This window comes from Amblyomma mixtum, chromosome 1 (genome assembly GCF_055824585.1).
Source record: "Amblyomma mixtum isolate Tamu chromosome 1, ASM5582458v1, whole genome shotgun sequence".
Lineage (NCBI taxonomy): Eukaryota > Metazoa > Arthropoda > Arachnida > Ixodida > Ixodidae > Amblyomma > Amblyomma mixtum.
Window position 1 is genome coordinate 249,541,347 of NC_143012.1, and position 21,799 is coordinate 249,563,145.

Sequence of the window (21,799 nt, forward strand, 5' to 3'; positions counted from 1 at the left end):
CTTGCTTTTCCTCGAAACTCTGGCACTTAACTGCTGTTCTTAAGCTGCTATCTTTGTTAGAAAAAAAAGCTCTCTGCTGTGTGTGACGTTCGACTAGGAAATAATTTTTTTGGAAACACGGCATATCGGGCTGCTATTGCCGATATTTCTTCATCTTTTTTTTTCTCTACAGTCGCGCGGATGAATTCTACCTTTTTTGCTCTCGAACTTGTAGATACGTGGTGAAATTCGACGTACGAAGTAAATTTCTAAAGGTAAAGTTTAACGTAAAACTCCAGCGGAAGGCTGCCCTCAGACTCTTAACTTCTTAAAAGTGCCTTCAAAAAAACATGGCGTAGTCATGAATTAAGAACGAACTAATTATAATAAAGTTGATTGCTAGTTCTTTTCCTAGATACTGACTTTTCATGTCATGCTCTATTGCAGTCAACTTTCACACTTTCGCTGAGTATTCTCACAAAGAATTTCAGGTTTCTTTTTGATGATTCTAAAACACGATGTTGTTGGTACAGATTCTTTCTTTAGAAAGTTATCTGCTGTAACCGAAATATTGCTTGATTGAGGTAGAGCACAGGAACCTATTTAGTACGCGGTCCTTCGAAAGTTATTGACGTCAGAAACATGTTAAGTTGTGGTACATGTGATTGTCGACTGTTTAAGATTTTGAAACCTGATAATGCGAAAAGTACAATAAAAATGCCATGAATTCTGTTCTAACTTCTAGAGGAACCTTTCTTTGCTAAACACGTCTCTCTTTTCACTTATTTTCTTCGACTAAGCCAACAAACGTCACATTTAGGTTGACGAGTTAGCAGAAATTTGCTACACTCCTCTTCATTAACATTCGACCGACACGGCTCCTCGACGGCCTGTGAATCAACAGAAAGGTAGAGTTACGCCATGTTGGGAAATAAAACAATAGAGAATTTCAGTGACTTCGATTACTTTTTCGTTTTGGTTCTCGGAATGCATTATTACGGCTCGTTCATGCGATACTCAAGCTCTCGCGTATTGCTGACTGTCTTTTATTCAATAACAAGTTTCTGTTTGCTCTTAGGTTGCTTCCGAACACAATTATCTGCTCAATGTTACGTCCTGATATAATCAGTAATGGCGCAACGCCTTTAGCCCTCATGCCGGCGGTAGCTTTATCGAGCCTTTTATCGATTATGCAAAAATCGCATTGTAGTGGCAGACAGTACAGCCTCCTAGCGTGCAGAACAAGCAGTTGCTGCAAAAGGTGTCACATTACAAATGAGAGAACATGTGCAAGTCCAGCCTATGGAATACAACTATACATCGAAGATAACGGGTCTCCGTTAACGGCTTTACCCAAGCACTCTGAAACGCACTTCGCGATAAATTTTTATTCTGAATACAGACTTATAAGACAACGAAGTAGACTACTGCTCTTCAACTCCGAAGACCTAACATGCATGTCGCACCGCAGCATTAATCTTCAGGAAGAGAAGCTTCAGGAATGATAATCTCATAGTTCACTCCTTTCCAAACCCCTCAGAGGAGTAGTGGCAGGTTATTCTGCTCAGCGATGACCTTGACCGTCACCACTGGCTGGTGGGGGGGGCCAGAGGCGCAGCAATAGCCAGTGGACTACCGTACTGGGCGGCCCATCCATGTGTTCTAAAAATTTTCAGCAAATAAAGATGTCTACTTAGGGCAGATAGTGACCGCAGATCCGGATCATGAGAGGGAAATAACTAGAAGAATAAGAATGGGATGGAGCGCATATGGCAGGTTCTCTCAGATCATGAATGGTAGCTTACCAATATCCCTGAAGAGAAAAGTATACAACAGCTGTATCCTACCGGTACTCACCTATGGGGCAGAAACGTGGAGGCTAACAAAGAGGGTTCAGATTAAGTTAAGAACAACGCAGCGAGCTATGGAAAGGAAAATGATAGGTGTAACGTTAAGAGATCGGAAGAGGGCGGAGTGGGTGAGGGAACAAACGCGGGTTAATGACATCTTAGTTGAAATCAAGAGGAAGAAATGGGCTTGGGCAGGGCATGCAATGCGAAGGCAAGATAACCGCTGGTCCTTAAGGATAACGAAGTGGATTCCAAGAGAAAGCAAACATAGCAGGGGACGTCAGAAAGTTAGGTGGGCGGATGAGATTAAGAAGTTTGCGGTGATACAGTGGCGGCAACTGACAAAGGACAGGGTTAATTGGAGAGACATGGGCGAGGCCTTTGCCCTGCAGTGGGTGTAGGCAGGCTGATGATAATGATGATGAAAGATGTTTTCAATCAATTAATCAATCAATCAAAGGTAAAGGACTGCGAGATGCCTAAGAGTTGGTGGGAATGGGCACAAATCAGCAGGTCTACCATGCTGAGGCTTAGCAGGGTGTCGCAATGCAGAAAGCGCCTCTAAGTATTCAGTTATATTAATACGCAGACTCTATATACCGGGAAGCCATTTTAAGAACAGGGGTGTGCAAAACATTCTGCCCCAATTTGGTCCATATCGACCTGTCCAAAGGCTCGCGTCTATTAAAAAAAAAGTGAATCACTGCCATCGATAAAAATAAATAAGCAAGTAGGTTGGAGGGAAACCAAAATTGCTAGTAAATCAGACACAAAATAGTACAAGGACTACAGGTACACATACCGCTCTATGGCACTTAGAGGCGACCTCCGAAGCCAGGTACATAAACTACGCAGGCAACCAACAAGAAATTAATCGAGGGCTAATCCTACTTATCCGGAGAGCTTCTCCTTGCCTACATTCTCTGAAGCAACTAATGGCATGGATTACTGGGCAAGTTCCAGTAGTTAAGGCAGGAAAGACACTCTGACGTTGTAGTTAGCCGGCAGCAGGTAAACGTTTTTGACGTTTAACGGCTTTACCTAGCTTATCGCAGACGTAGTTCGCTCGTTTAGGAAAAGTCAGGCAGTGTTGGTATTACCATGAAGCTATGCAAGAAGCAAAATCTCCCTGTCTCAAAAGGCGCCGGAAAGAAGCCGCACTCTCCCCCCTCCTCCCCTCCCCCCTTTTTTTCCTTAATCGTGCTATGATGAGAGCTCCATTTCATCTTTTGCGTTTTATTCGATTTATAATCTAGCAAGCTGCCCTGTGCATAAAGGAAGCCTGGCACAAGCTCGTACGTCATCGCTGGGTTAGCGATGACGTACTTTCTGTTTTACCAAGCTGTGAGAAGGAGGAGAGAGAACGAAAGCTGTACTGCATTCTCTCCGCGTCCTAACCCAACGCCCCCTCCCCCCAACCCCTCTCTCTCTCTCATGAATGCATGTACTTAAAAGGTGCACCCGGAATACATTACCGCGCATGCAACCTTGTTGAGTTACCACACTTTCTATTTCCCACGCTCTTTTTGGTACAAGGCTAGATAAGAACAGCGCTCCGTTTAAAAAATAAACAAGTAGGTTGGAGGGAAAGAAAAAAAGGTCGATAATTTGCTTTTGTCTTTATTCCTTTTTATAAGCCCCTTTTCTTTCAACCTTCTTGTGTACTGTCATGTCAATGTATTTACTCTTCTTTGAAATAAAAAAATGAAAATTACAGTAACTTTTGTGCGTTACCGAATCACACTTCCAGAAACCTGCGTTTAGGCCACTCCCCAGCTTTTGCCCCATGCTTTCCTAGAGAATACCCTCACTGTCTGGCGCCTGTATGCGGACGTTATAGTTGAATACGTGTCAAACTGACGGTTCCACCATCTCTTCCAGACGAAATACCTGTAAGGCTAGCTCTGTAAGAAAGTGCTTGCACCATTGTGCTATGAGAAGATTCGGCTCACGTGGCACTTACAGCAGTGAAGACTTGGATGACAGTTCTGCAGCCTAAATTGCCGATCCTTCTTTCTTGATGATTCAAGACACGTAGTATTCGCTTGAACAGGGGCTATTCCATAGCGGGACTTTGACTTTTAGTGTATATCCTGAGGCGTCCTGCTTCCCACCATTTCTCATTCCGTCTCTGACCTTCAACATTGAATCTGCAGAGCGTAGAAAGGAACAGAAATTAGGAAGGATGAGTAAAGTAAATAAGAATAGGCGGCAGCGTGATGCTCGAGCACCACAACTCCGTAGAAACGGGCAGCTCGATGTTGCATGTGACGAAATATTCACACTATTTAACTATTTCACACAAATTCGCCCCTATTCCTCACTGTTTAAGAGTTAGAACTGACGACCCACCGACAAGATCACATGCAGTTTCAGTAAAGAAAAATGGCTGACGGCGGCAGTTATTCTCTCTCTTTGTGTCCGCCTGGTCGCTTATCCTGCGTGCGAAAATGGCGTTCGTGCGCAGTTGCAGCTAATTGTGCTTTTTTTTAACAAGTTCTAAGGACAATTACGATCCTCTCATGCGAAGTTTGAGCGCAGCTCTGTCGGTGTCTCAGGCTTTGTAGGCTTATTGTTTTGTTTTTCTTGGTCGTCGGCACGTGTCGACGATATTTGTTCGATGTAGTATTAGTTGATCAAGAAGTCGATGTGCAATGCACCAGCGCGAGAATGTGTATCGTTGTCCGACAGCAGTATTAAGTGAAGAAGACGATGGTGTGCAATACAAAACACGAAAGTCTGTTGCAGTTTAACACGAGGCGAGATCAGCTGTGGCGTTAGCCCAGGGTATTTATCTACATGGTTATGTACAGGAAGGACATATATATATATATATTTATGAGAGAAGCCAACAGCCACAAAAACCAAGGGGCACAGGGGATCTTTAATTGATTTATTTATTTTGTGGTGTTGATCAATTTATAATATTACTGAATATGTTATCGCTTAAAGCTAATTCATTAGAAAAGCAGAAGAAAAACAACCACAAACAACAATAGTTTTTTTTGTGTGTACACGTGTCTGTACACACAAAAATAAAACTATTTACAGAGCATCTAGATAGGCGCTACGTGGCACAAACTTGATAGAAACATAAGAGAACTAAAAGGCCGGCAAGGATATATAGCGCATCAGGAGAGGAAACCAATGAGGTAAAAAGTCCAGTTCTTTGTATTATGTCCGTTACCTGCAGCAACAATCGGCTAAAATGAATTCCAGGCGAAACAACAGGTTCAGCGTTGCGGTCTTGCATGCGCGTTTTCCAAAGGCTATGAAAAGTCCAATCACAAGAATCATATCATAGGGTTTCGAGTCAGCCCAGTGCTCTCGTGCAGCAGCCAGCGGAGCTTATCTTTTCGCGCCGCCACGGATTCGAATCCAAGTGCCTACAGTGTTTGCTTTTATTTATTTATTTATTTATTTATTTATTTATTTATTTATTTATTTATTTATTTATTTATTTATTTATTTATTTATTTATTTATTTATTTATTTATTTATTTATTTATTTATTTATTTATTTATTTATTGTTTGCCTTAGTTACACCTTGGCTTAGCTCTGCCTACGAACGGGCGCTTAAGATCTGCGCTCTAAAAAATTATCTGCTCGCGACGCTCGCCTTGGCAACCATCTGTGTTAAAGGTGTGCGGTACGATGTGCATGTACGTACTTGGAGACACTAACATGAGACCAAGGGGCTATGCCACTTTTATATCAAGCTAAAAATCTCAAGCGGCATTCCTTGGCTTGGTCGTTGCAGTTCCTTCAAGGTGAGATGTTGACACGCCCATCTCCTTAGATTTTGCATCTTTAGCATACAGAATAACTTCATTATAATCGATTATGAAATATACACGCAAATTTAGTAAACACTGAATGACGTACCAGAGCCAACGGCTACACAGGAGTCATTTTGTTATATACGACAGAAGAAAAATGTTAAAATGCTGTATGACCTAATTCTGCATGTTGTTTCTTTGAGCCCAATTTTCAAACTAAATAATAACTGATTCTGACTAAACACTGAGTCCGATTTTGTACTCCGCTGGTTTAGCACAAAAGAGACTGGTTCTACGAGCATGCGCATATCCCGAAGCAGTAAACGTGTACTGCTTTGGAACAGAAACTGCTGCGTTTTCAGTTGTCAGTGGCGTGACTGAGCAGAGGTAATGTGGAGCTATTCACAGCGGTAACGTCAAGCAAATCATTGAGGCATTGCAACTGAATGAGATGAGAAGAACTGCGATGCTAAGCGTCGCTAGATTCACATCCTGCACTTCAAAGCAAGAAAACACAAACACGCGTGCGGACTCAAGCACTAGCATGCCTACACGCACTAACTTAACCAGATGCGTTCAGAAAGCACGTCGCTTAGGATAGTGCCAAGAAACTAGGTACGTAATCCTGTTATCTCCTATGCGCCTCTGGCAAGCAACAGCGTCACTGAATAGTATTCTGAGCGCCGTCTCCAAGTGTTTACCCAAGACCGTCTGTGTTTTCTATCCGGCCTCCAGTGTTTACACTGCTGAGAATAGTGCAATTTTTCAGCTTGGACTGAGAATTAAGAAACTCATCATTACGTAAGAACAAGAACGAAAACAGCGACAGATTGTGGCGGAGTCTTCGAAGAGAGCGGAAGGTGGTTACAGGATTAAGATAAGACGGAAAACCTCTCCGAAAAGACATTAACTCCGGAAGTCAGCCTGTGGTCGCACAGTGCAACCGGGCATAGAATGCATACGAAGCAAAAGTGAGGCAGTTCGAATGCAGCCGCAACCAAAAAACTACGCAGTTTGCATACGGAAAGTGTCTGCCCTCCCTTTTACAGACTTTCGCACACTGTCGCTCACAGAATACTGGATTCATTTTGCCGTTGCCGGCCACCGTTCTGGCGCTCTTAGGTCTGGCCTGCACGACTCAAAAGTGCCTTTTTTATCACTTTTAGTCTTTTGTGGCGTGCGGATTCTAAATAACTATCCAATACAGCCAATAATAGGGACATTCCGAGATTAAAATATTATTAAAACGCTGCAGATGCATTTTTCTGATGCAATAGTTTTTTTTTAATTCTCACAAGCAGGCAAGTTGAATAAGAGCATTATTTTATGCATGGCATTTTTTTCTCACTGCACCCATGCCAATAATTATTAACAAGGAATATGGTTGCAAGGTAAATACATTCATGTTTCCAGAGTACTGAAACCTTTTGTTCTACCATGAATGGTAAGACCGCAGCGGTCACGGAAACACTGTGAAAAATGGCCAGTGGCCGAAAAAGCGTGGAACCACCGCCTTAAAGAAGGACTACTTACTAGCGCTTTTCCCGTCTACCTTCATGTGCTGTGTGTTCCGATATGTAGTAATCCATCATAATCATCCATTAATGAAAAACGCCAAACAAAAGAGGAAGAGAAGAAACAGTTGTCACTTGAAGGGGCTCGACACCCTCCTGTGCAAAGGGAAAGGAGATACCTCGCCAGTAAGTAGTCGCTGACAAAATGCAGGAGAGACGAAGAATTAGAACGGACGAACGGAGTATTAGGAAGAAGAGGAGAACTTTTAAAATATAATGTGCGCTGCCTCTATGTCCTTCTGTGATCAAGTCGTATTCAGCCTTTTTTTTTTTGTCCTTACGAAGAATAATAAAATAAACACTACATGTCATTCAACGTTCCGCAGACAAAGGTCTCAAGGGCGCCTGTGCGTCTGCTCCGGATCACACTCATCTGGCTATTATATCAGCCTTTGTCGATCGTCATTATCCCAGGACACATATCACCTTAGATAAGCAAGCAGGGTTCAAGATCCGCAGGCAGGAATGTGTAGGCCCTTTCATTTTTTCCGTGTGGCCAGTATTTACAGAGTGGCAGTTACCGGATTATGAATGCGCTGATTCACGAGCTTTGAAATCTCACACTAAGGCAGTTGCGGTGATGTAGTACTTCTCAAGAGCACCGTCCCGAAGCTCCCTATAGCATCCGCTAACACGGCTACCGCATATTGGTAATCCTTGCACTTCCGAACAAATACTCTTTTCATGAATTCGGTAGCACGTGCCAATATAAAGGTCCGGTGCGAAATACGACGGCAGCACAGGGAGCGCCGCCTGTCTGACAGATTCATTAGCATGCGTAAATAACGGACGGACCTAAAGCAATCACAGTTCCGTATGTGAATATGCAAACAACCTGCTGCGCCAGGCTTAATTACCGATGGAGAAAATGATTACGTTGCCACTATACGAACGGAGTGAAAGTAATCTCATAATCTACGAAAGAACGATAGATTTATTAAGGAAACATGTCCAGCATTCTCGGGCAAAACTTTTGAAATGTAGAAAATTGTATGATACTGTTATGAAATTATTGAAGGTAATGGCTCATTTTCCTGATATGTATCAAAATCTTTCTTTTAGAGTGTTGATAGGAAAAGCGTTAATAAAAAAATACGACGCTGCCGTCGGATGATCTGCAGACACATTCTTTGTTATAGTGAGTTCTTACGTTATATGAAAAAACTTCATTCATAAAAGGTTTCCCGCTCAAAATTTCTGTTGTCCAGAATTTTGGGTATTCGAGGGGTCCTTGTCCACTGATCTAGCAAGCTGCCCAAGAGCAAGATCTCATGAAATCCTAATTCACTGTATATTATAATGTTGCAGAGAAAGGCGAGCAATGCATTCGCGTGCAATTTCGAGAAGTGTAAACCAGTATATTCACTTCGGCGCAGAATATCTTTCTCCTTTCCCCCTTCAATGTTCTAATTGTAGTTATCTGAATTCTAGAGCAATGCAGTGACAAAAAGGTCTTGGCAGTCACTGAGAGAGCTCGCAGTAGACGAGAAGCATAGAAAAGCTTTAGCCTGCCGTCAGGTCGCCGTAACGCGCGTAGCTTTTGTCGCAGAACAAAGAAACTTCAGTGCAGTCAGGCGCTACGTATGCCGTCTGCTGCATACGAAGACGTCGATGTATTTATAGTGCAATGTTTCATTGTTACCGAGAAAAAAAAAAGAAACGAAAGCGCTGCCAGCCTGCAGTCTCCTCAAAGTATAAAGCCATCAGCAAAGCCCATACAAGACGCTTTAAGAAACAAAAGCCAGTATCCTAATTAAAATCGCACAGGTTAAAATGCTATACGACCTCTCATATAAAGAAACGAAAAAAAATGACATTAAAATACTCATATCTTTCATTCGCAATACATAATTTACATGAACAAGATGGAACTTATGACACCTTTGCATGCACAACACAGAACTACACTCACTGTCAAAAGCAAATGGAAGGTGTCTGTGTCGAAAAAATTGAATGTATTTGAATCTAAAGCTCATTTATCGAGATTTGTTGGCGCAGTGTGTAATTTGCACAATCCAACTTGTACTGCTACACATTTTCAAGGGTGCATGAAATGTGAGCGATGAAAATAATTTTTTTTTTTTGCTAATTTCGCTTTCCATTTTCTTTTGACAGCACCTGTACATACACGCATGCACGCACGCACGCCCACGCAAAGAGACGCACTAAGTGCAGCTGTGTTATCGCCAGTCAGTTTCCTGAATGGCGCTAGCGACTCTGCTGTCTCCGCATTAACGTCCCACCGAAACCTGATTACATGGAACCGCGCCAAATGGGTCAGCGTGGAGCACCGCCGGAAGTGCACATCCGCGATGCTAGCCGACGCCAGTGGCGCCGCGAGTGTCACCCGCTTCGCCGCAGCAGCCTCGGCATGGCACTCATCCCTCTTCTTGGCACCGGATAGGACACGTGAGGCCGCATAGCTGGCGCCTTCTTCGTCGCTCAATTTCCACGCGCTAATCTGGGCTCACGATTGGCCGCAAGTCGTTTCTCGCAATAAGTAACAACCTCCCTCGAACGCTGTGCACTCTCCGCTGGCCTAGTTTTCAAGCTATGCCCTCAATTACAATAAATACATTTTGTCATAGCGGGAATGCCTATACAGAAACTACTTTCTAGTAAGAATTTTTTTTGTAGACTAACTGTTCACCAATGAGACTGCTCGACATGTAGTATTACGTCGCTGCGCTGCTTTCTGCGGTCAGCAATGATTAAAGCCCTTCGATATGAGATTCTCGATACTAAAAAGCGGGTTAAAGTCTCGGTAGCGACTTTAACCCGCTGCAGCCAGCTTTCTCCTTAAACTTTCTCGCCCAGCATATGCAGAGGCACCCTCCCCTCTTTTCCACACAAAAAAAAATGGTTTATGCTTTATGGGGTTTAACGACCCAAAGCGACTCGTGCTATGAGCGACGCCGTAATGAAGAACTCCGGAAATTTCGACCACCTGAGGTCCTTTATCGTGCACTCACATCGCACAGTACACGGGCCTCTAGAATTTCGCCTCCATCGAAATTCAACCGCCGCGGCCGGGATATAGCGCCAGAACTTCTCAACGCACGAGAAAAACACCGAACTTTCTATTGCCTTTTACATCCATTATAAACAAATTATAGAAGCAAAACATAATACATCGACTAACCATTCGTGTAATCAGCAACACAAACTACAGCGGCGCCGCTGTGACTAGCGCGTGGCATGATTTTCAGGCTTTTCACAAATAAATAATAAATGACCTGCAGCAACGTCATTTCCCCACGAGGCCGTACTGAATCAAGCATATGTGCAGAACAGGAAGGAAAAACTAAGGACGTTGACAGCAGCGCGAAAAAGAAAACGTGGTGCTCTCTTCCAAATAGTACCAGTGGAGCCATCAAGCGGCCAGCTTCTTTACTAAGCGATCTGGTAGCATGCATACAAACGGACCAGAAATCGGGGCTTGGGTTAGCCTTTAGAAATGCTGCACGTTTACAACAACTATCCGCGTTATAAAGAATGCTTTTATTTTCTTTCGTGCAGGCGTCCTACAGGAATGTGCTGTCGCAAACCCTGTTTTGCGATCAACAACCACGTGTGCCAGCGTTCGTGGTTAGGCAGTTCATCGACCTCTAACTTCAACGAGAATGAGTCAGTTATCGTACCTTTCCTCATAACCAATTTATTATTTATTATTGTCAAAGAAAACATGTGTCTCGTTCAACAAAATCAGTACAACATTATACAGAAGATAAAGAACAGTCGCCCTGCTAAACGGTAAAAAAAAATGTCAGGAAATACTATTGGTCATTGTTGACACTTTAGGTGAGGTCAGACGATAAAAGACTAATGCACAACTCGGGCATATCTAACTGCACAATGAACATGCGAGTTAGTCCACTTTGACGCGAGAGATTCGCTTGAAATGGCGGTAGACCACCTGCAATGCAATTCGCCTTGCAGTTGACGCTGATTGCAGGCGTACCTATAGTATCGCAGTTACGAGGATGTGGAGAGAATGGTCCAATAAAGTGCAGCTTTGTTCCGACGTAGAGCAGAGATTAACATCAGGGCCTGGTTACTGTTTCTGTTATAAGTCAGTGATAATTCTGAACGCGTTGGTTAAAGAGAACTTTTCCTTGAAGATAGTGCAGTTTGCTTTGTCGGGAAAGCTTCAATCCAGCGATTACACATGCCAGCCTTCGTAAAGTCACGAATTGGTCTGTAAAAATGGCAATGAAAACAAACTTTACAAAGAGAGCGTCATTGACAATGGCACTGGAGCAGTATCCATTACTTCACGGTTACAAGAGTGAACATCAGTGCACAACTTATTTATGTCCAGTAAATACCTAGGTTTAACGATTAGTAATAATTTTAATGAAGGGAGCTTCTTAATGACTTGTGCGCGAAATAATTCAAATAAAATAAGAACGTCTCGATATTGCGGGAAATTTGCAGCATATCCCTCTATGATTCGAGCAGTCCTAGGGTAGTGTGGAATCCGTACCTTACTTTTTTTATATAAACATCAAGGAAATGCAGCCCATGCGACGGCTTGCTGCTACGTCTATTTCACCTGATTATCGCAGGTGTTCCTCAGTGACTGTTTGATAATGCAGTATAAGTTAGAGCAGCTCCAACTGAGACGGCAGATCTCCAGATCTCCATATACATGCAATATCGTAAAACATGCTTGCCATGTGAATCGTTCTTCTGCACCGCACTTCTCAGCAAGATTGAACCATACAAAAGTAATGCTGCTATATTATGCCAAGAACAAAAAATGTCCATTCTTTTTTTTTTCCTCGCACAATCGAACAACTGAATTGCCTACCTGCTTCGATTTTTTTAGCGCACTCATATTAACACTTTCGAACATTTTTTTCTACCTTACCTTTTGTGAATCTCTCCTGCCAGGGCAGTATTCTTGCATACAGTATTTGCCAACAAATATACTCAATCTCATAAAAGGTGGATTCTAACCATCGAGCAAATAATATCGAGTTCGAAACCGGAACTAACCCAATGCTTCGTCCCAATCAGAATTGGCTTATCCACCTCGCCGAGCACGCCTTTTTAGCCATGGAGTTATTCTTGCGCATGTACGCCTGCGAGCATACGACTGCATTTTGCCTTTTACTATACCGTGAAAGTTGCAGCTTTCTCGAAATGCGCAGTTTTGCTGGCCCATTCGACACTAGGCCAATATAGTAATCTCGGCTTCGGCGGTCGAAATTTGATGGAGGCGAAATTCTAGAGGTCCGTTTACTGTGCGATGTCAATGCACGTTGAAGAACCCCGGGTAGACGAAATTTACGGTGCCCTTCACTACGGCGTAAATCATAGCCTGCGTCGCTTTGGGACGTTTAAGCCCCATAAACCATAATCGTACGCTTACAGATGCGCTGCGTTAACACGGGAACTAAAAGTTTCTATCGTCGTCTCGGGCGCTATACATAAGAGAGCGACAAGAACTCGCGCTACTCTCTCCCCTGTTTTAGAACAGTGGTGTACATTAACGAGCTTAATATACGCTGCACTAAAGGTCTATAAAACAGCTCGAGTACTTCGTCACATCTTTCCGAGCCGGCGAGATAACGGCGTGTCGGGCACTGTACATCAGCAAGCGACACAATATCCCACTCCTGTCTCCCCTGTCTTAGAACAGGGGTGTACATTAACGACCCTATTGGACGCTGCACTAAAGCCCTCTATACAATAGCTCGATTACATCGTCGCTTCTTTGCGAGCCTGCGAGGAGAAAGCGCGTGAGCGCTATTCGGGACGTCGATCTCTCTGTGCCGTCTCGGCTGCGCCATGCGCTGCATGGCGCATGCCCGGGCCTCTCCTCTTCCCGGCGCCGCAGTCGCGCACCCTCGACTGGAGAATGAGAGGGATCAGCATCCGACTCCGCGCCTCCCCCGGCGCTTTTCCGGCCCCGGCCGCTCCAGCCTCCGGACGATCGCTGCTCCTGGGCCTCCCGCTGGCGTGGCGCCGCATCGCGCGTGGCTGCACCCTCGCACTGGTCCTCGCAAGTTTTCGCAAGCGATGCGTCTGATACTGCAGCGCTCTTGTGCCCTCAACATCGGCCTCTTAGGTGCCTCCAACCACTGCAAGATGTCGTGCTACCCTGTGACCGCACTGCTGCCCAGATACGATTTCTGTGAGAAACGACGAAAATTTACGCTTCTGTGTCATCACCTTCATCGCCCAGTTGTGCTTACTTGCGCTGCTCCCTGCGAGACTGCCTGTACCTCCAAAAAGAACAATGTTTTGACTATGGGGCCGCTCTCACGAATCAAAGTTGGCTCCTCAAGTTTTGCGCAGTCGATATGCGTGCCCCTGCGCAACGAAAGACGCCTGTGCAGCGCAGGACAGCTTTTACGCTGCCACAGGCGCTGAAAGTGCATGTAGGTTAAAGTACAGCCATCCTGCTGTTTAAACTGGTCCCGTGATCATCGATAATTGTGTCACCTAATTGCCGTTTTTTTCTTTCTTTTTCTCTCATTCTGTCGTTAGTTTTAGGTGGTCTCACATTCCGAGCCGGAGCTATAGCTTAATCGTTCCTTCAATAGAACTGCAGTGAGCGTTTTTTTTTTTTGTAACAAGTCTAACCCACGTTGTAGAGAAGCACTGTAAAATGTTACAAGCGCAGCGCCAGTAGCCCTATGCTCATCGAGCCGGGGGTTGACACACACGTTCTCAGCCCCTAGGAGAAAAGTTGCCTCATTACGCCCTTCGCATTCGTCACCGTGTCTGCAGTACCGACGCGCTCGTCGATACCGCCTTCCTTTGAGGCCCTAGGTGTTCCCTATGGTCGTCTTCAATGGTGTGTTGATTTGTGGCCCAGATTCGATGCAAGGAAGACTTGTATTTGTGAACGCCAGCTCTTCCCCGCCGACGGAGATCCTTCGCCGGAGGGCGAGCAACCCGAACTTTTAGTCGCAGCAACCCGAGCCGCCCGTGTGAGGAGAGAGTGATGTGAGGAGAGGATGAGGAGGACGAGCGCTCGCGCGGCGCGTGAAGACAACAGACTCAGGTGTTGGACACGAAAGAAGCAACACGGCCTGTTGTTAATCCAGTGCTCCTTTGTAATGGAAAGACGAATAAACGTCTCTGAGTTGTTCTTTTACCCTAACATACGTAGCGGCGCACTGCTTGCTCCTTCTAATCTCGAGGCGAGCTGGACGCTCCGAGTTCATCGACCGTGAAGGCTTCCTCGAGGGAAGCTCGAGGAAAGGTGAGTTTGGTGACTTCTTTCTTTCTTTTGTGTCCTACTTCTATGACTATGCCGTTGTTGCTGGTAAAATCTTCCCTTTTCTATGAGGTATTGCTGGCGAGTCTTTTTTTTTAGCAAACTGCTTTGGGCTTGTTGAGCAAAAAAAATATAAAATGCGCAATAAAAGGACCCAACACACCTCCACAGGTGACTGAAGCTCAAATTGAAAAATTTGCAATTATAACAATGACTGATAAAAGTACTATCAAATTATAAACGTCGGAAACAATACAAGCACTAGGCGTGTCATTCAGCGCACAAAATAAAAGATAGGAACCAGAAAAATATTTCAATCTTTGGATACGCGAAGAACGACAGGAGTTCACAGAAAGCTAATCCCTGCCGCGCAGGGGCGTAGCAAGGGGGGGGGGGGGGGGGGGGGGGGGGGGGGGGGGGGGGGGGTTACGGCGCTTCAGCCCGCCTCAAAATTTTTTCGAACAGTCACCGACCTCAGCATGGCCCAAGTACATATCGCAACTTTTGATATCATAACTTTGTTCTTGCCTGGATCGTCTGTCTTTCCGTATGTAAAATTTACTATCTTTGGTTGCGCAAGATGTTTATTTGCCTTGTTTGACGCATTATATGGAGGGCCTTTTGCTTAGACACGTAGATGTAATGGAGGCATTCGGGTATTTAAATATCTTGTTGCGAAAAGTTTTGTGTATACATACAGTGACTTTGTTTCCACCCACACTTGTCCTTTGTCAAGTTATTCAATCAGGAATCTGGCCCGGGCTAGTTCGCTTAGCATCTCGAAATTTGGATCAAAACCACTTTGGCGCAAATAACTTCACAATTTCCTCGTCTTTTTTGACCTTGTGAAATTATCTATGCCAAAGTGGTTTTATTCAAAATTTCAATTGTCATGTTGTATATTCTCAAATCGAATTCTCCATTTTATCTTCGCTCTTCTAATCGATATTTTGCAGAACTCCTTTTTTGTTCATGTGCCCGCTGTTGCGACTAAAATTTCGGTGCCATTACTCGCAATACCTGTCCGGTGACAGCTGCTGCTGCGCAGTACACTAGAACGAAGTGTGATGTCAATGAGATTTTTCCCTGGCCGTTGCATATGTACAAAAATGTAGATGTTCTTGAACGACAAAGATTCATTAAAATCTTGGTCCTGTACTTGCTCATTTCATTGCCTTTACGTTTTTCATATCAGTGGCATGCACTGCTTTGTTGGTTTAGGACTGATATAGTTGTACACTTCTTGTGATATTTTCTTTACTTAGCAAATACGCAAAAACATGGAAGCAATGGAATCAGTTAAGTCTGCCACGATTTTTAAGATATCCGAATACACATTCGTTTATTTTTAAGCATTACATATTTCACTTGTCTAGACAGTGCATAGCGTTATCTGTTGCAATAATAATAACTGCATTGTCAATGACAATATAGTTATTGTTCTTGCGTTTGATCCCTCCACAAATTTTATGAGGAGGCCGGGCAGAAACATGAGACCCCCCCCCCCCCCCCCCCGTGGGTCTTAGGAGTGATGTCCCAAACTAAAGACGGCACTCAGTGTAGGGAGACTCTGCCAGGCGTCAACCTCCTTGTTTGTCATTAAAAGTTCTTACAACCATCCCCACCACCGCCAATCTCCGTCGTTGAGCGGTTTTCGTTTTTTGGAAGTGCACGTTCACAAATCACTGATGTGTGCAATAAAGATCGATGCCTAGTACACATGACAGTTAAAACCAAGGATGCATTTCATTTACTTTCTACAAAACTAATTTTCGAAAACAATTGCGTGCAAGCGTAGATGGATGGATGGACAAGCATATTATGCAAGCGTGTTTACTGCACTCTGTGTCTCAAGATTCATTCGCAGGAAACAATCGTTCAACTATCATTTTGTTGCGACATGTTGTAGAATGAATGAGTTAGCGATTAGAGGAAAAGTTAAAGCTTTTCAAATTAACCTTAAAGTTCATTCCCTCATTTGCCCCGTCTATCGCCTATTTTGCGTGTTGCCTTCGGTCGGAGAAATGCAACATTACAACCAGTGCAAGCTCTTTCCCCATTCACGGTGCTACTAAGATGGCGATGTTCCGTCGTTGGAAAGGTGCTGAATTCAAGATGCTTCAGGACCATTAGAAAGGCTCTGTTCTCACCAATGATGACCGCAAATAAAGTTTCACTGGGTATTCCACTATTTTGTTTCGTCACAAGGCAGGTGAAAAGCAAAAGATCTCGAAATAAAAAAATCACGAAAGGAAGTATTTTGGGTAGAACAGCCTTTCTATTTGATGCGTGCACTCAACTGTACAATAACAACAGAGAGCACAGGTGTTTTTCTATCTCACCTTCATCGAAATGTGGTTGTGGCGGATAGAAATAACTCCCTTGATCTACGTTGGACTCTGCAGCTGCTTACCTCGGCTACCAGTGTTTTACTGTTGCACAGGAAGACAATGTGCCTTTCAATAAAATTCAAGCAGAGATTTTTTTAATTCCAACAAATAGGATGCGCTGTGTGCTGCCCCCGCTAAGGAATAAGCTCTTTTAAAGGGTCCCTGAAAAGGTGGTCATGTAGGCAAAGAGAAGTCGAAATACTGATAGACATTGAACGATCCATCTTCCTACCGCAAAAATTTTTGATGTACCTTGTGTGGAACCAGAGATAATGGCTATTAAAAATGACCACCAGCCTTTTCCCTCTCAACTCATACACCGAAGCGAACCATAAAAAATTCAGGGGGCACTTTGGCTCTCTAAAGTGCTGCAAGGCGAAAGTGTCTCCTGGCGCACTGTTTGTTTTTATTTACTTTTTCAATTTTTATAATTTGTTTTTTTTATTTATTTCTTTGCTTCTTTCCTAATTTTATTGCTTTTATTTTTATTTTCACATCTTATTTTTATTTTGCTTGTATTTTTGTTTATTTTCTTATTCTTATTTTTTATTTTCCTTTTCTTGACTTTACTCCTTTTATTTTATTTATGAAGCACATGCATTCACTAGATGCGCCTTTATTTATGCTCGAACCTTGAGCCTTTTAAGCAGTGACGCCGAAAGGCGGACGAATCTGCCGATGCGTCTGTCGACACGGCTGCCGACGCGTCTGTCGACACTCCTGCCGACGCGTCTGTCGACACGGCTGCCGACGCGTCTGCTAACGACAGTATGAGGCATTAAAGGCTTTCGCATTAAAAAATTAAGATTACAGGACGGGACCATGCTCTGCCCACAAATACGTCATCGACGAGATCGGTTTGTTTACTACCGGTTGACGCGCTCTTTCGCTCGCTCGCTCGCTCCTCGCTTTTCCGCTGTCTGCTGTGTTCACCTGTGTCTTGCAAGCGTCGCTGCGGCTTCTCTGGAACTATGGACCCCGAGCTGAAGGAACGACTTCTGCGGATGAGTGCCGAAATGGGATTTCAGCCTTAAAGGGAGGGTGAAATGGTTTATTGACAATTCGAAGCTATTCGAGAATTCGAATCTATGAAGCTTCTTGGTAATGCGTGCAAGGTAGTTATGCGCTAGCATTTAAAATGGCGACGCAATCACCGATTAAAATCACGACGATTTTCAGGCATCTCCTCAGTGCGTTGGAGAAGTGCGGGGAAACTCGTGGTGACGTCATAGCTGTCTACATTTCAGATGTCCACTGCCTTCGTCTACATGCTACCATGCGTCTTCTGATGCAGCAAAACAATGCTTCATGAGCTTCACCTTCGACGGCATTTTTTATCATCCTTGAAACAACTGCTTCCTCGCTGGAAACATAGCGCCGCCTTACGTGACGTCATCTCTGGGGCCTCTGCCTGTCGCTGTGCACTGCAGAGAAGCCTGAATACCGATGTCCTTTTAGTCCGCAACTACATCACCATTTCAAATCGTAGCGCAAAAAGATTTCGCATGCTTTACCTGCAGGTTTCAAGCATTCGGCTTCGCTAAAAGCATCGAATTCTAAAAACTCTTCAGCTGCCCTTTAAACACATGTGCGAAAAGTGTCTGCGATTCGCTGCGGCATGCCGTTGCGAACGACGTCGGAACGACCGACCGCAGCTCGTCGCCTGCGTCCAAGCTGCTGGATGTCAACGACGAGCCGCGCGCGGCTAACGCAAAGACGGGAAGCGGGAGCCAATACGAGCGCGGAGAGCGGCAGCGTCATGATGGCGTACAGCGCGCTCCTCAGGGCGCTCGGGGCCGAACCACGCCTGGCCGGCCTGCCAGCCTTGATGCCGGCCGCCGGCGACTGAAAAACGCGCTAGTTTTGTTTCTTTTCGTCCATAGCAAGCCCTGGGATAGATGCATGTGAAAAATGCATCATTTCTGACGATCGTTGGCCAATACCGAGTTGGTGGTAAAAGTGATGACTGCGATACAAGCAAATTTCATCCCACATCCGCTTTGGTGCTGCTGCTACTTGGTGCGGTTTGCCTGCCGTCTGCTAGCACTGTTGCTGAAGGCGTCGTGGAAATCGAACATATATTTTAATATGGGACGAGTTCGCAGTAAAGCGATGTGAATAGTAGGCCTTTTATTACAGCACAGGCGACTTCGGAAGTGCCGTCATCAGCGGCTTCGATGCGAAACCAGCTAGGCCTAGCGACGACTAGGGCAGCCTTTGACCAGCGTGCAGTTCGCCGCGAGGCGTTGCCGCAGGCGGTGTCGTTGCCGAAAGATCCACTTTTGCACAAGCATATTGTCGTTGCGCGAATCTAGAAAGCATCCTCTCTGGTATCATGGCTGTTTTGTATTTAATTGTGCGAAAGTGAAGTACGCCGAGCATGACGGCTCGCCAGCCAGCCTGGATAGTGCACTGCACGGGCTCGGGCCGGCCCGAAAGCCCGGGCCCGGCCCGGCCCGCGGACCGGGCCGGGACATGATTTGTTTTGCCGGGGCTGGGCCGGGCCCGGGCCGGAAGTTGCGGGCCCGGGCCGGACTCGGGCTTAAGCTGCGGACCCCAGCCGGCCTTCGGTCCGTACAGAAACGGCTGGTGTCCGACTATTCATCACTATTGCAGATGAAGTACACAACTGCAGCATTGGAGCAGCGACACGGATGAGCTATGGGTTATAGTACGCGCTGAGAAAAAAACTAAGCTTTATTCATTGACTTATTTATTTCCCTATTTCCGCGCCGCGGTGGCTTAGCGGTCAAGTTTCTTGAGTACTGAGCCGGTGAACCACGGTTTGCTCCTAGCAAAGGCGGCCGCATTTTTATTTAGGCGGCAAGCATGACAGCCATGCACTTTGTCGTATCATTGCTCGTTGAAGAAATCCAGGTGGTCGAAATGAACCGGGGCCCTTTGCTTCGGTGTCTCTCACAGCCCTAAAAACATTGCTTTGATCTTATAGCTATATTTTTCTCATGAGAGAAAATTCACAAACTAAAGCGCGTTTGGTTTTCTTTTTGGTCAGCTGACTGGAACATCTCATAAATTAAATAGCCACAAAAGCTCGCGAGAGTTTGCAAATCTCTTCTCATAAATTGCCCCTTTTCTCCCTGCCGGTTTGACGGTCTTTGGCGCGGCCCTGCCGCCACATCTATCCTTCCTCGCTTCTTCAGCCTGGTTGTCGTGACAAGTGTTCTGCCCTATAAGTTATCACGTGGTTCGCGCGTTATCTTCTGCTCCACCAGTAAGAGTAAAATTCAACCTGCCTTAATTGGCCATTGATCGTTCGTCATCCCAAAACATATCTATACACTATTAGAAATGCATTCGGGAAGAACATATAAGTTTAGGACGCTTATAGTCTTGAAATACACACCGCGAAATACTCAAGCCTTTTAGCTTTTCGTTTCTGCTGAAAGGCAGGTCGGCTATGAGATCAACCTGAGAGATCGCGTTCACTAAAAAAATGTCATCCCACTGCTTGCTAGGCAGCTTTAATGTTTATACTTCGCGGACGGCAAAATATAACTGATTAAAATCATGGGGGAATGAAAAGTAGTCTATTACGCTCGTATGCAGCCCATTATATTTGGCTCTCGGAACTTCCGAGTTTATCTTTGCGCACCCACACGAGATCACGGTACAAAAGACGGGCCTGGCGAGCGCTACGCTTAATCACTTCCTTCTGGATTAAAAAGAACCAACTTTCTGCAAGCCCAACTGTGGTTTCAGAACCTTTGTCGGCCAGTTCCTTATCGGTATAGTCGCAGCCTACTTGCCCAGAGTGAGCAGTATACCTCAAGCGTTACTGTGATATTGGCCGGGCCGGGCCCGCGCTGGGCCTCACTTCGGGATTCGCGGGCCGGGCCGGGCTCGCTAGAGCGATAATTTAGCGGGCCTGGGCCGGGCCCGGGATTGAAGCCGCGGGCCTGGGCCGAGCTCGGGCTTCAGGTCTCGGGCCCGGGCCAGGCTTGGGCCTCAGATTGTGGCCCGTGCAGTGCTCTAAGCCTGGATCCCGTCTGCCGGCGTCATGAAAACGATCTAAAGTGTGTTCTTGACGTAGATAATAAACATTGGGACAATAAATGTGAAAAATGTGTCATTTTTGAGGATCGCTGACCAATACTGAGCTGCTGTTAAAGGCAACCACTGTGAGCCGCCGCGGTGGCTCAGTGGCTATGGTGCTCGGCTGCTGTCCGAAAAGACGCGGGTTCGATCCCGGCCGCGGCGGCTGGAATTTCTTTGGAGGAGAAATTCTAGAGGCCCGTGTACTGTGCGTTGTCAGTGCACGTTAAAGAACCCCAGGTGGTCGAAATTTCCGGAGCCCTTCACTACGGCGTCTCTCATAGCCTCAGTCGCTTTGGGACGTTAAACCCCATAAACTAAACTAAACTAATGCCTCGAGAGCTATAGTTGATTACTGTTTTGTTACGCGCCAATTTAAATCATACGCACCGCAGCGCATAACTCTCACGGCTGTCGAAAGTTTGCAGGACTCTGACGCTTTGCTACCGATGACGACATGCCTGCACAGAAATGTATATACGAGGTCTGTTAGAAAAGTATCCGACCTTTTGCCGAAGAAAAAAAAACTGGCATAACTGGAACGTTGGAAACCTAATCACCTTCAAAGTAGTCTCCTTGGGACTCCACGTATTCTCCCAGTGGTGCTGCCATTGTTGGAAGTATTCTGAAAAGGGCCCTTTCGGAATGGAGTTTAGCTCAGCTGTCGTTGCAGCCATAATGTCCTCTCTTGTCTGAAATCGCGCTCCTTTCAATGGCCTCTTGATTTTGGGAAACAGCCAGAAATCACAGGAGGTCATATCAGGAGAGTAAGGAGTCTGTGGAACTACAGCAGTCTGGTTTTTGGCGAAAAAAGGGTGAATTTAGTGCGAGGAATGTGCAGGAGCACTGTCATGATGGATGACCTCGACTTCGGCCTCTTGCGTCGCACAGCACCACGCAGGCGACGGAGTACATCCCTGTAGTATCCTTTTGGTCAAT